The 11,218-nt window shown below is 27.6% G+C and overlaps 4 non-coding genes across 4 annotated transcripts; all 4 read left to right on the top strand.

Moving 5' to 3' along the window:
- Window positions 1-1,171: 1,171 nt before the first annotated feature.
- Window positions 1,172-1,244, top strand: LOC137808895 (small nucleolar RNA Z267). The gene has a single exon (XR_011080768.1). It is a non-coding gene; the product is annotated as a small nucleolar RNA Z267 (small nucleolar RNA).
- Window positions 1,245-1,460: 216 nt separating this feature from the next.
- Window positions 1,461-1,547, top strand: LOC137808897 (small nucleolar RNA R44/J54/Z268 family). The gene has a single exon (XR_011080770.1). It is a non-coding gene; the product is annotated as a small nucleolar RNA R44/J54/Z268 family (small nucleolar RNA).
- A 74-nt stretch (window positions 1,548-1,621) lies between these two features.
- On the top strand, window positions 1,622-1,704 carry LOC137808898 (small nucleolar RNA R44/J54/Z268 family). The gene has a single exon (XR_011080771.1). It is a non-coding gene; the product is annotated as a small nucleolar RNA R44/J54/Z268 family (small nucleolar RNA).
- Window positions 1,705-4,757: 3,053 nt separating this feature from the next.
- On the top strand, window positions 4,758-4,831 carry TRNAI-AAU (transfer RNA isoleucine (anticodon AAU)). The gene has a single exon. It is a non-coding gene; the product is annotated as a tRNA-Ile (tRNA).
- Window positions 4,832-11,218: the final 6,387 nt, after the last annotated feature.

Below are 11,218 nucleotides of genomic sequence, written 5' to 3'. Positions count from 1 at the left end.
GATAATATAACCATGTAGGTTCCTTACTTGTTTAGCTTGCTCATGACGAAATCAAATTCCAACTCTACGTAACTAACAAAAAAATTAAACATAATTGATGATTTAAGCATATGATCCCAGCTAACATAGACACTAAAAACTGACTCAAGAAAAAGGATGTAGAAAATTTTAATGGAATAAACTTGTTTTATTTTCCGTTGAAATTCATATGAAATGTTGTGATCTAATATTTGAAAAAAATCAATAGATTGGTTAGAATATTAAAAAGAAGTTAGAGAAAAAAAAGGGGAAAAAGTTATAAAAATATAATAATTATTTTAAAATAAAGTTTGAATAATTCAGTTTTTTTATTTATAAGCTTTATAATTTAATAATAAATATTCATATTCCATCTTAGTTATACCACATCTATTCTTAAACAATTTTTAAAATCTTTACATTACGTCATATATTTAATTTAAAAATCAAATTATTAAGTATTTAAAATAAAAATCGATTATATTAAAAAGTGAAATCTTATTTAAAATTTTTGTTTTCAAAAAATAGAGTAAATTCACCTTGTTTTTTTTTTCTACAAGTAGTTTTCGTTTTTCCTTAATATTTATTTATCATGATAATATATCAAAATGTTAAATTTCAACTTAAGTAAAGAACTATCTAAATTTCTCCTTCAAAGAGTCTAATTTTATAATATTTATAATTTATATTAAGATACCAAATTTAAAACTATATATTAAAATTTACCACTATTCCTTAAATATTTAAATAAAATTAATAACACAAGAAATTTAAGTACAAAGTGATAAATATAGTTTTTTATATCTTAAAAGTAAAAGCCATCTCATATAATAAATAAAAAATTAAAAAAGTAATGAATGATAAAAACCAGGGTTAAACATTTTTTAAAAATATTAATCGTGAATTTGTAGGGTGGTAAAACACGTACATCCAACGGTCAGGATTTTATGAGAGTAAAAGGAACAAAACGGCTCCGTCTCCTATACCCTAACTTATACTATCGCCCCTCTTTCTCTCTATATATACGAAGCCATTGTTCTGAAACCCTAACCTCCACAGCAGCAGCGATATCCGTCTAGGGTTTCTTCTATCCAACTCTCTTTCGTTTTGTCTCATTTTTTTTCCTTTTTTCAATTCATTTGCCTCTAATTGCTGTGTGCCAATGATGGTGTTAAATATACTCCGAGATTTATTTCTATGAAATCAACTTCGATCTGAGGCACTAGCTTTATCTTTCTGAATCTCTACGATTAGCACAGTAAAGTGTTTTAAGGGTTTTGCTCCCTTTTTATGATTGTTTTCGTGATTGAATTGCAGTTGTAATGTTGTTGTTCTGATTTGCTGAATTCACTTGTATGACTTTGATCTAGCTTTAAAATTTGTTCTGCCGTCTTGTGCCAACCTTTCAATTCCATAGTTTGAGCCAGTAAATATAGTATTCATTCGCAGATGACGACAAAATAGACAGGGACATCAGCACTCCTATGGAGAATGTTGACTTCGTCTAATGGGAATCTCTCTGATGCGTTCATGTCTTCTTTTGTGTTTTTGATTTTTTTTTAGTGAAGCATTTGAATTTATTGTTTTAATTTTAACTATACCATTTGCAAATGACGATAAAAGACAGGGACATCAGTACTTATTCTAAGGATGTTGATTTGTCTTTGGGAATCTCTCTGATGCATAATGCAGTTTTCACGATGAATGTGTAGAAATTAATTGTTAGGAAACTCTCCAACTTGTATAAGGCTCTGTTTGAAAAGAAATATCTAGGTTGATGATGTTGTGATGATCTTATATGTTCTACAAGCGATATTGATCACTTTGTTTACTATTGAACTGCTGAAGAATGATACTGAAATTAGGTTTGGGTTAACCCCATATTAGAGTTATGGCTTCTAAATTTTGAGTGTTGGACTTGATAATGTGTACTATTGATTATTGATACTGTTAGTATTGATTTGGCCAATGATGTACTCATTTGTTTGTATCATCAGATGTGTTTATGATGATATCTTTAATTGTCACTACCTCTGAGGCCATTCTTTATTATGGTTTTTATTTCATTTGGTCTAAAACTCTTTGTTCGGATACGAATTTGGTTTTTGGAAGTATTGATTTTTTTTGTTATTGAAAGGCGCTGTTTTCCCCTAAAAATGACAGCTCCCTTGGCCTTTAAATTTGGTTCTGTTAACTGAATTTACAAGCCTGGTGATTGCCACTAAGAACGGAGATTTGAAGGTTCTTTTGTTGAAGCTTGATCAAATTCGGGCTCCAAAAGCGTCTTATGAAATAAACGTCTTGCATCGTTGTTAATGAAGGCTTGTAATCTCTGTTATGGCTTTATGTTGTTGTAGGCCGTGGAGAGTTTTGATTATGCGAGTCAAATTGATGTGTCTTCAAAGAAAGTCACTGTTACCCGTTACTAGATGTGCTTTTGAAAATGTAGTTTTTCCCCTTTTAATCTGTCTTACCTTTGGCTTTTTATGTGTTTTTGAAACTTGAATTCATAGACTTTTTGTAATCAACCTTTGGCTTCATTACCTAGCGTAGCCTAGTTTGTGAGGAGCTAGGCCACATATACTTGTGGTATATTCTTTATAACATGTTTTTAAATATTCTAACCTAATATATCTTGAAAGATTATCGACAGTGCCCATAACTGAGCATCAGTATCATTAAAATATTCTTAATAGTCAACATGAATAAGATCAAAACTGAGTGAGGTCCTATACATTAACATAAATAAGATCAAAGCATCGCTGTAAATTAACATAAATAAGATCAAAACATGATACTGAAATGCTAATTGGAAAATGTATCATTCTTTGGTTTGCCAAACTGCAAACGTTACCAAAAATTTGTTAAACTTTTAGTTCAACTTTTTTCAACAAAATCATCACTGTAACAAGCTAACAAAACCTGAAGTTATTCTTCTTTCCCCTTGAAGTTATAAACATGATCTCTCCACTAGACAATCGTAATATCTTAGTTATGACAGATACCCTGGTAATCTAGTTCTGGATTTTACAGTGAGCTTGAAAAAACACTAGGACTTATTTCCAGTTGGTAGAGGCATGAGACAATTTTTATAGACCACAATTTAGAGGCACTTAGTATGATATGAATAGGTTTAATTTTATGATAAAAAGTGAAGTGAGACAATTAAAAAGTGAAATGAGACATTTAAAATGTGAATGACACAAACAATAACAAATGTGGTACATCACTATTAGAACCTACTAACTAGAAGAGTCATGTTAGTAATTTGTGATTGCTTCAAGAATGTTGTTTGTTTTTATTTTGTTTATAAGGTAAACCAAACTGATGCTGTCCCAATTGACTTAAAGGAATCCAGATTTTTTTTATTTACATTAACATCATTATTATGAAGAATTTTACGATGGATAAAGATAAATAGTATGGTGAGGTCTAATTTTGAGAATGGTCAATATTCATTTATGAATGTAACAATCTTAATCAGAACTCAGACAACATAATAGAAAAGAGCAAAAAAAATACAAGATAATGTGGACTAATTTCTTCATATTTCTTATTACAGAAGAATAATGTAATCCCTGATAAATACAAGGGAGAACACCACAACTATTCACCGTATATTTTTTTAAAAGAGAACAAGATTAAGTTTTTTTATACATTATTTACAATACTTTCCACGAGTGGTTAAGGAAATTCATGTTTTTTTTTTGTTAACATGATGCTTTTCACACTATTATACATTTAGCAAAATTAATTGTTAAATTGAAGACATGAGGAACATCGATATGAAAGGGAATATAAAGAAAAAAAAAGGTTACAATATGTTACCCCAAAAAAGATGAGTCTATGTGATTCATGTTTATCTTCTTTAGTTTAATATTGTTTTATTCTTGATTATTATAATACTTTTGGTTATGTTTAAGTAGATTATTAATTGTTATTTTTTTCAAAATAAAACTAGCCTACACTTAAATTTTGTCGTGGTAATAAATTTTATCAATTTTAAAAACAAGCACGGTAAATCTAAAACATAATTTAATTGATCACTAATTTATTTTAACTCTATTTTCTAAATGTACATTTAGAAATTTAGTTTCATGTGAAATTAATCCTTTACATCGATAAACTTTTTTCTATCAAGAGTTAAAATATTAAAAAATATATTATTTACGTATAACACGCCATTATTTTATTAATCTTTTATCTTTTTCAAAACACTAATTGAGCTAAACTTGAAATCTATGTGTTGATGAAAATATGGGAATAGTTTTTTTTTTTTTTTTTAACTTTAGCATTGGTCAGACATAGTAATAACTTCAATAGTGATTAATTAAATAAGAGAGAACTTTCACCTCTACTAACATGAATTATACTTTTTGTATTTTGAAACATAAAAATAAGTAGACTAATTAGTAAACAGTGCAGCATAAGAATTAATAATAATAATAAATGATGAAATTATTTAAAAGTTCAGTTGTTCAAATTTTTATCAGGAATTGACACTATACAAAATTGCAACAGGTGTTGAAACAGTGAAATTGATTTTTATTGAATTGTAGAAATAAATGTGAATGAATTCATGGAATAGTTAAGCCCAATACCAAAAAATTCTGAACCTATTTTCCTTCACACTGAAATTAAATATTCCTCAACTTGTTAATATTTATATTGAAACTTGTTAATATTTATGTTGAAAAATGATTATATTTATATTTAAACTTGTTAATACATTAACATGTGGCCTATTAGCTCAGCTGGTTAGAGCGTCGTGCTAATAACGCGAAGGTCGCAGGTTCGAGACCTGCATGGGCCATTTTTTAATTTCTAAAAATTTTAAAATCTGATTCATATTTGCTTCTACTTTCCTTTGGTTTTTTTCAAACGGAAATGATCACATTTTTTTTTATCCCAAAATATTTCACTTAAGTGTATAAAAAATTAAGCGTAAAATTATTTACATATATTATTTTCTAATAAAAGTCATAAAAATTACAAAATAAATTATTCTTAAACACTAAAGTAATTTTTTTAAGTTTTTTTATTAATCACTTTTTCTTGTTCTTTTATCGTATTTATTTATAACGAGGTTCAGAAAATTCTTGTTTATCGTATTTATTTATAAATTATAAGGACGTTAAGAAAAGTGATTTATGAATATTTTTTTAGTATGATCTAGTTTACGTGTGCGACTGTTTTTATATTATGATATACAATAGATAGAATATTAGTACAATTGTGCCCATTGCTAAACACACATTCAGGTCTCTAAAAAAATTAAATTTAAATCCAACTAACATCCAAATAGAAAATAAAAATAAAAAATCTAAATAGAAATGTAGTGTACATGACATTAGGTAACAAAGTACAAACCAATATCAATTTTTTTATTAATGATATTTGATCTCAATGTGTAGTTGGTTTTTCCAATTTTCCACTCTTTGAATACTTGACTAGTTACAGAAGAATACATCGTAGTAGCAAGCAACTAAGAGATTTAGCATATATTGAATGTTTTAATTTAAACTTTAAAAAGATTTTTTAATTATAATTTACTTGAATTTAGGGGTGGATAATCTGGGTTAAACCCGCGAGTTATGGGACAGTGCTTAAAAAAAATCACATCTAAAAAAATGTTTAAAATTGAAAACTTGTACAAGTATAAATTAAGGATAAATAAGTATCCTTAAATCTAAATAATAACTTCTTGTTTAAGTGAGCTAAGGTGCAGTTTTATTGTAATTAATTTACATTGAACAAGAATGCAACTTATTTATGACAACAATTTTCAGGCTAATAGTAGGTGTTAAGAATCATACACTACACTCTTTATATGCAATGACAGTGTCCTAAACAAACTATATTATCTTTTTAGTTTCTACTTTTCAAACATTATCCGACACTATTCAGAGACTCCTTCAATTATAAACCGTGTTGTTCAATGTTGGACCATGTACTCTTTCCACCCAAAATTTCAAGAAATGGCAAAACATAAAAACTTAACCAATGAATTGGCACCAATCTCTATATTAAAATCCCAACATTAGTGGTTTCTATGCAATTCCATTCGGTGCTAGTCCCTTTCTTCTTTGCAACTCTCACAAGTTCCCTACCTTTACCAATTATTAGGGAATGTTGCCTTTAATCTCCAAGTTATCTAAAACCAGCACCTCAAAAAGCTGGCACAAGTTTATAATCATCTAACCATAAATAATTTAGGCTTTGTTTAACACTTAAGTTTGCATGAGTGATCCAAAAGTTACAGTGCAAAAACATAAAAAAATTGGTTCAGATGACTACGAGCAGTGAACATAAGTTGTGGCACCTTCTGCATACATTTTACTTTAGTGCATGTAAACTAATATAGGTGTTGAACAAATTATAAAAGTAGAATGTTAATAAGTTTGCCTAACCCACCAAGCCTATGAACCAATCAATTTAATTGGCAGATCCTACTTTGTGGTGAAAATGACAAAGGAGAAGCAAATTTCATTTCCCATTTCAGTGATCTGCTTCGCTGTTCAAATCAAGTGTGATTTATCTTTGTTTTTATCTTGGGAACTTTTCTGCCATGATTCATTTTGGACTCATTCTTATTTTCAACACCTAACACTCTTCATTTCGTCACACCATTGGTTAATTGCAAGTTTATGTAAGCTGCTTCATCAAAACCAATAACCTAGCATCCAACTTTTTCTTTACAGAAAAAATAAATTAATATACTTTTTTTAAATCCAATGTGTTTTTACTTTTATGGTTTAGGCCAAAATGCAATGAACATGTTCAAGTTATTTGATCTCTTAAAAAATGACTTTAGAACACTAAATCAAAACCACAATACACAAAGACATATATAAAAATAAGATTGCATTATAAATCCCCATTATCTGGGAACTTTGTGGGGGAATAAACACAGCACATAGATCCTCCTCTCCCATTATAGAAACAAATCACGAAAAATCTCAAAAAATTTAAAACTCCACATATATGATGCAAGGAAATTGTCATTGATTCTCCAACACCAACCCGAATTTGCATTAATTAGAGGATAAATGTTTAAATTTATCCAGTTTTAGTGTCACTTGGTTTTGTGTAAAGTAATATTTTACCTTTTAATTCTAATTATATTACAAATTTCATTGTTCAACTTTTTTAACGTATTTAAATAAGTATTTTATTAAATTATTTTTTAAATACTAATTTTGATTTTTTTAGATAAATTATTTTTATAAAAAGTGTTCTACTATGTAGAGAAACTAAATTAACTCATGCATAAGTTATTTTAGTATAAGTTCTTTTATATAGTTTCTTTAAAATTTTATTTTTTTAACTTATAATATAAGCTAATTTTAGTATGTAGACAAACTTTTTTTTTCTTCTAAAACTATTTATGGAAATACTTGTTCCAATAAACTATGTGTATAATTCACTACGTATTGACTTTTGAATAGTTCTAAATTTAGCGAAAAGTTTTAGTTTGATTCCATTTTCAAATGTTGAAATATCGTCAAGTTGTATTGACGGAGAATACAAGAATGGATCAAGTTAAATAAATATAACAAGTGTTTATGAAATAATAAATTTTAAAAACTTCACTAATTTACTAAGCAAATAGAAATTATTTCTTAAAAAAAAGTTATTAGACTTGTGCATAAATATGGTCATTTTATTAAAAACATAAAGAAATGAGCATATGAATAGAAATTATACATATTTGTATTACACGTTATATATGGTATTTTTGTCCTGAAATATTCCAATTAGAGTGTTATTTTTTTATGGTGTTAGTGACTAAAATTATTGTCCTCTTGATTTCGATAACACCAAAGGTACACATATAGATGGCTTAAAGTCATATAATGAATGATATTATTGGTGATATAAATATTATTTAATGGCTGCGAAGCAAAGATACGCCACAACTCTCACTCAAAACAGATTCCACAATGCCATTTAGTCAATCGGATCAAATACGAATATTCCCTCTTTTTTCTCAATTCACCTTTCTTTTATATCATTTTCAAGAGATTAATTCTTTTTTCTATTTTTTATTTACTTTTTATCTTTTAATATCTACTTTCTTTTCTTAATTTTTAAATACTTTGATTCCATTCGTTATATTTTAAAAGTGGATTAAGATTTTTCTTTTATTTTCAAATTAATCGTTCATCATATCACTTATCATTTATCACTTTTCCCTCAATCTCCTTCACCACCCTCCTTCTTCCTTTTCATTTTCTCTCATTCAACTTTTCTTCTTCTTTTTGTTATTGAAAATAAAAAGTGTTTCCTTTAAATGTGGAATCCCACCTTAATTTAATCTCTCTTGCATTGAGGAAGTAACATTTTTTTACTATTCTTGCCAAAATATTAAAAAATAAATGAAAAAAGCTCCTTATTTTGTTTGAGAAATGAGGGTTTTTATTATGTGTTTTTGGTGTGATTATATATTGTTGAAGAAAAGGTTGAATGTGGGTGTGGATGGAGGATCGGGGGAAGGGAAGGAGAGTGGTTGCAAGTGAATGTTGACCGTAGTGAAAGAAGAAGTGAAGGGCACATGAGTTCCAATTACTTTTGAGTAGTTAATTAGATTTAAAATATAAATTATTTATTAATAATATAAATTATTTTAAATATTAATATCTGTTTAGTCTATAAGATATTTAATTAGTTAGGATAGTAACTAATTATTTTGTATATTTTAAATTAATTTTTATTTAATAACTTTTTAGTATATATATGTTTTTTGACCGGGAGATGAGACTTAGAAAACTATTAAGAGACTTCGTCTTTCATCTTTTTATCAGACAATTGACCTACATTTCAACTTGCTCTTTCAGTCTTTTTGCTACTCCTATGGGTCTTGGTCGCTTGATCACTCAATCTCCTAGGGAATGTCAAACGGGATACTTGCAGAAGACACTCTAACGCTTAAGTCAGCAAAGGGTGTTCGACACCTGAATGTCAGAGTACAGTAATTAATTACGTACCTACTTATTGGAATGTGCACTATTTATATTATTTTAATGAGCTTACCTTATTGGGTCAGATTAGTGAGGTGAGTCATACTTAAAGGTGTATTACCTAATTCATAATGATAATTTACCTTTATCGACCTTGATTGAGTGTTAATGGACCAAGGGTATCGGTCAGTCTACACGGACGTGTATCATTCGGTCGGCCCGACTGCAGAAGTCGAGTCTGGTATTGATCGTTCAGTTCATACCAGCACAATGTATAACAATTGTTTAAGATTTTGTTTACTCCAATTAATTAAATTTTTTAATTTTCTATTTATTAATGTAATTTTAAATAAGTCATTTATTATACTTTTTAAAAATTTCTCTCTATAAATAATTTTCAACACATAATTAAAATTAAAATAAAAGTATAATTTATATATATATATATATATATATATATATTGTTTTGAAATTGAAAAAACCATAAAAAGGAAGAAATTTTTTTAAAACGAGTTTTAAATACAAAAAGAGGATAACATTTTAACTTAAACCAGTAGTGTTGAACGTGAAATTTAAGTATATATGCCTACGCACTAAGGCATGTCTACATTTTTTTAATGAAAAAGAATGACACGTTTTCAAATGGTTGCATTTACATCTTCACTTCTCACGTGATACGCATGGATATATTATTTTAATTGATTTTATTCTTAAGATATGTTTGTGTCTGAAGTTAAAATTATTTTTTTGTTATAATCTCATTGTATCTTACAAACCAACTTCAAATTAAATCACACAAAAAATATTTTTTTTCCTCAGTCCATTTGGTTTGTTTACACTTTTAAACAATATTTTATGAATACTTTTTAAAAAGCTAAATATTAGAATATGTATTAGATTTAATAAAACTTATATATTTTAATAAAAACACACGTTTCAAATATATATATATATATAAATGAATGAAACGTTAACAAAATTAAAACTATTCAAATATTTTTCATTAATGAAAGAAAAGAAATACATTCTTTACTAAAGCTGGAAAGAATAATACCAAACTCGATAATAATTATATATATGGTATTATAATAAAATAATTATTTAGTTATAATGGGGTGTTATAATTGTAACACCGAAAAAATAACATCACATCTTATATAAACTTTATAATTCACACAATACATATATTAATACATCTATTTACAAAAGAAAAAATAAAATCGAAATAAAGTTTTAACATAAAAAATATAATTAAAAGAATTCATAGTTAATTTAGTTTTCTTCTCACTCAAACATAATCATACAAAAATTCAAATATCAATCATAATAATTCAATTTCATTTCAATCATATCTACTACACATGGATCTATTTTCAATCACAATTATTGGGTTTCATTTCAATTACAAGTATTAACAAAAGAAAGTTGTAATTAATTACAATTTTTAAAATTAATAAAATTTTCAAAGGTTCAATTCACTTTTATTACTCATGTAAAAAAAATAAAAATGTACTTGAGCAAAATGACAAATCTTGTTAAGATGGCTTGAGCCAAAAAAGCTCAGATTAAGTCCAGGGAAATTTTGCTTGGCGCATTGAATTTGCATTGAGCGAATTTGAGACAGAGAACATGTAAAAATTGCAATTCAATTCCGCTAAGCGTGGGAAAATTTTGCTAAGTGCATTTGAGGCCGGGAGCACCCCAAAACTACAAATCAGATCCACTTAGCATAGGGAAAGGCTTACCAGATTTGAGATCAAGATCTCCCCTAAATCTACATGTAAAATCTGCTTAAGTATAGGGGAAAAGCGTTGAACGACTTTGGGGCCAAAAATACCCAACATTTGCACCTTAATGCGCTTAGACTTGCACTAAGCGAATTTAACAGATTTTGCAAACTAAAACCCCAACTTGTACCAGAAATCTAACATTCTCAACAACTCAAATCTATTTTTTTTTTTCAAGTTGTATTTAAAACCAGTTTAATCAACATACAAGTGGCTTCCCTTACCTGATTGTTTGTTTTCAATGAAATTTCCAAAACTAGTAGGTTATAGGGACCTAGAGCAAGTTATCCAAACATAATAGATTTTTAGTATGTGGTAGAACAAGTTGAGATTATCATTTTTCTCAATTGGTCCCATCAAAATTGATGATAAAAACATAGTGAAGATCAGATAACAAAAGATCGTTAGAGTAAATAAAAACTTATATGGTTTGAAAACATAATTGGATAAAAA

This window comes from Phaseolus vulgaris, chromosome 3 (assembly GCF_000499845.2).
Source record: "Phaseolus vulgaris cultivar G19833 chromosome 3, P. vulgaris v2.0, whole genome shotgun sequence".
Taxonomy (NCBI): domain Eukaryota; kingdom Viridiplantae; phylum Streptophyta; class Magnoliopsida; order Fabales; family Fabaceae; genus Phaseolus; species Phaseolus vulgaris.
This window is presented reverse-complemented; position numbering and strand designations above follow the sequence as displayed.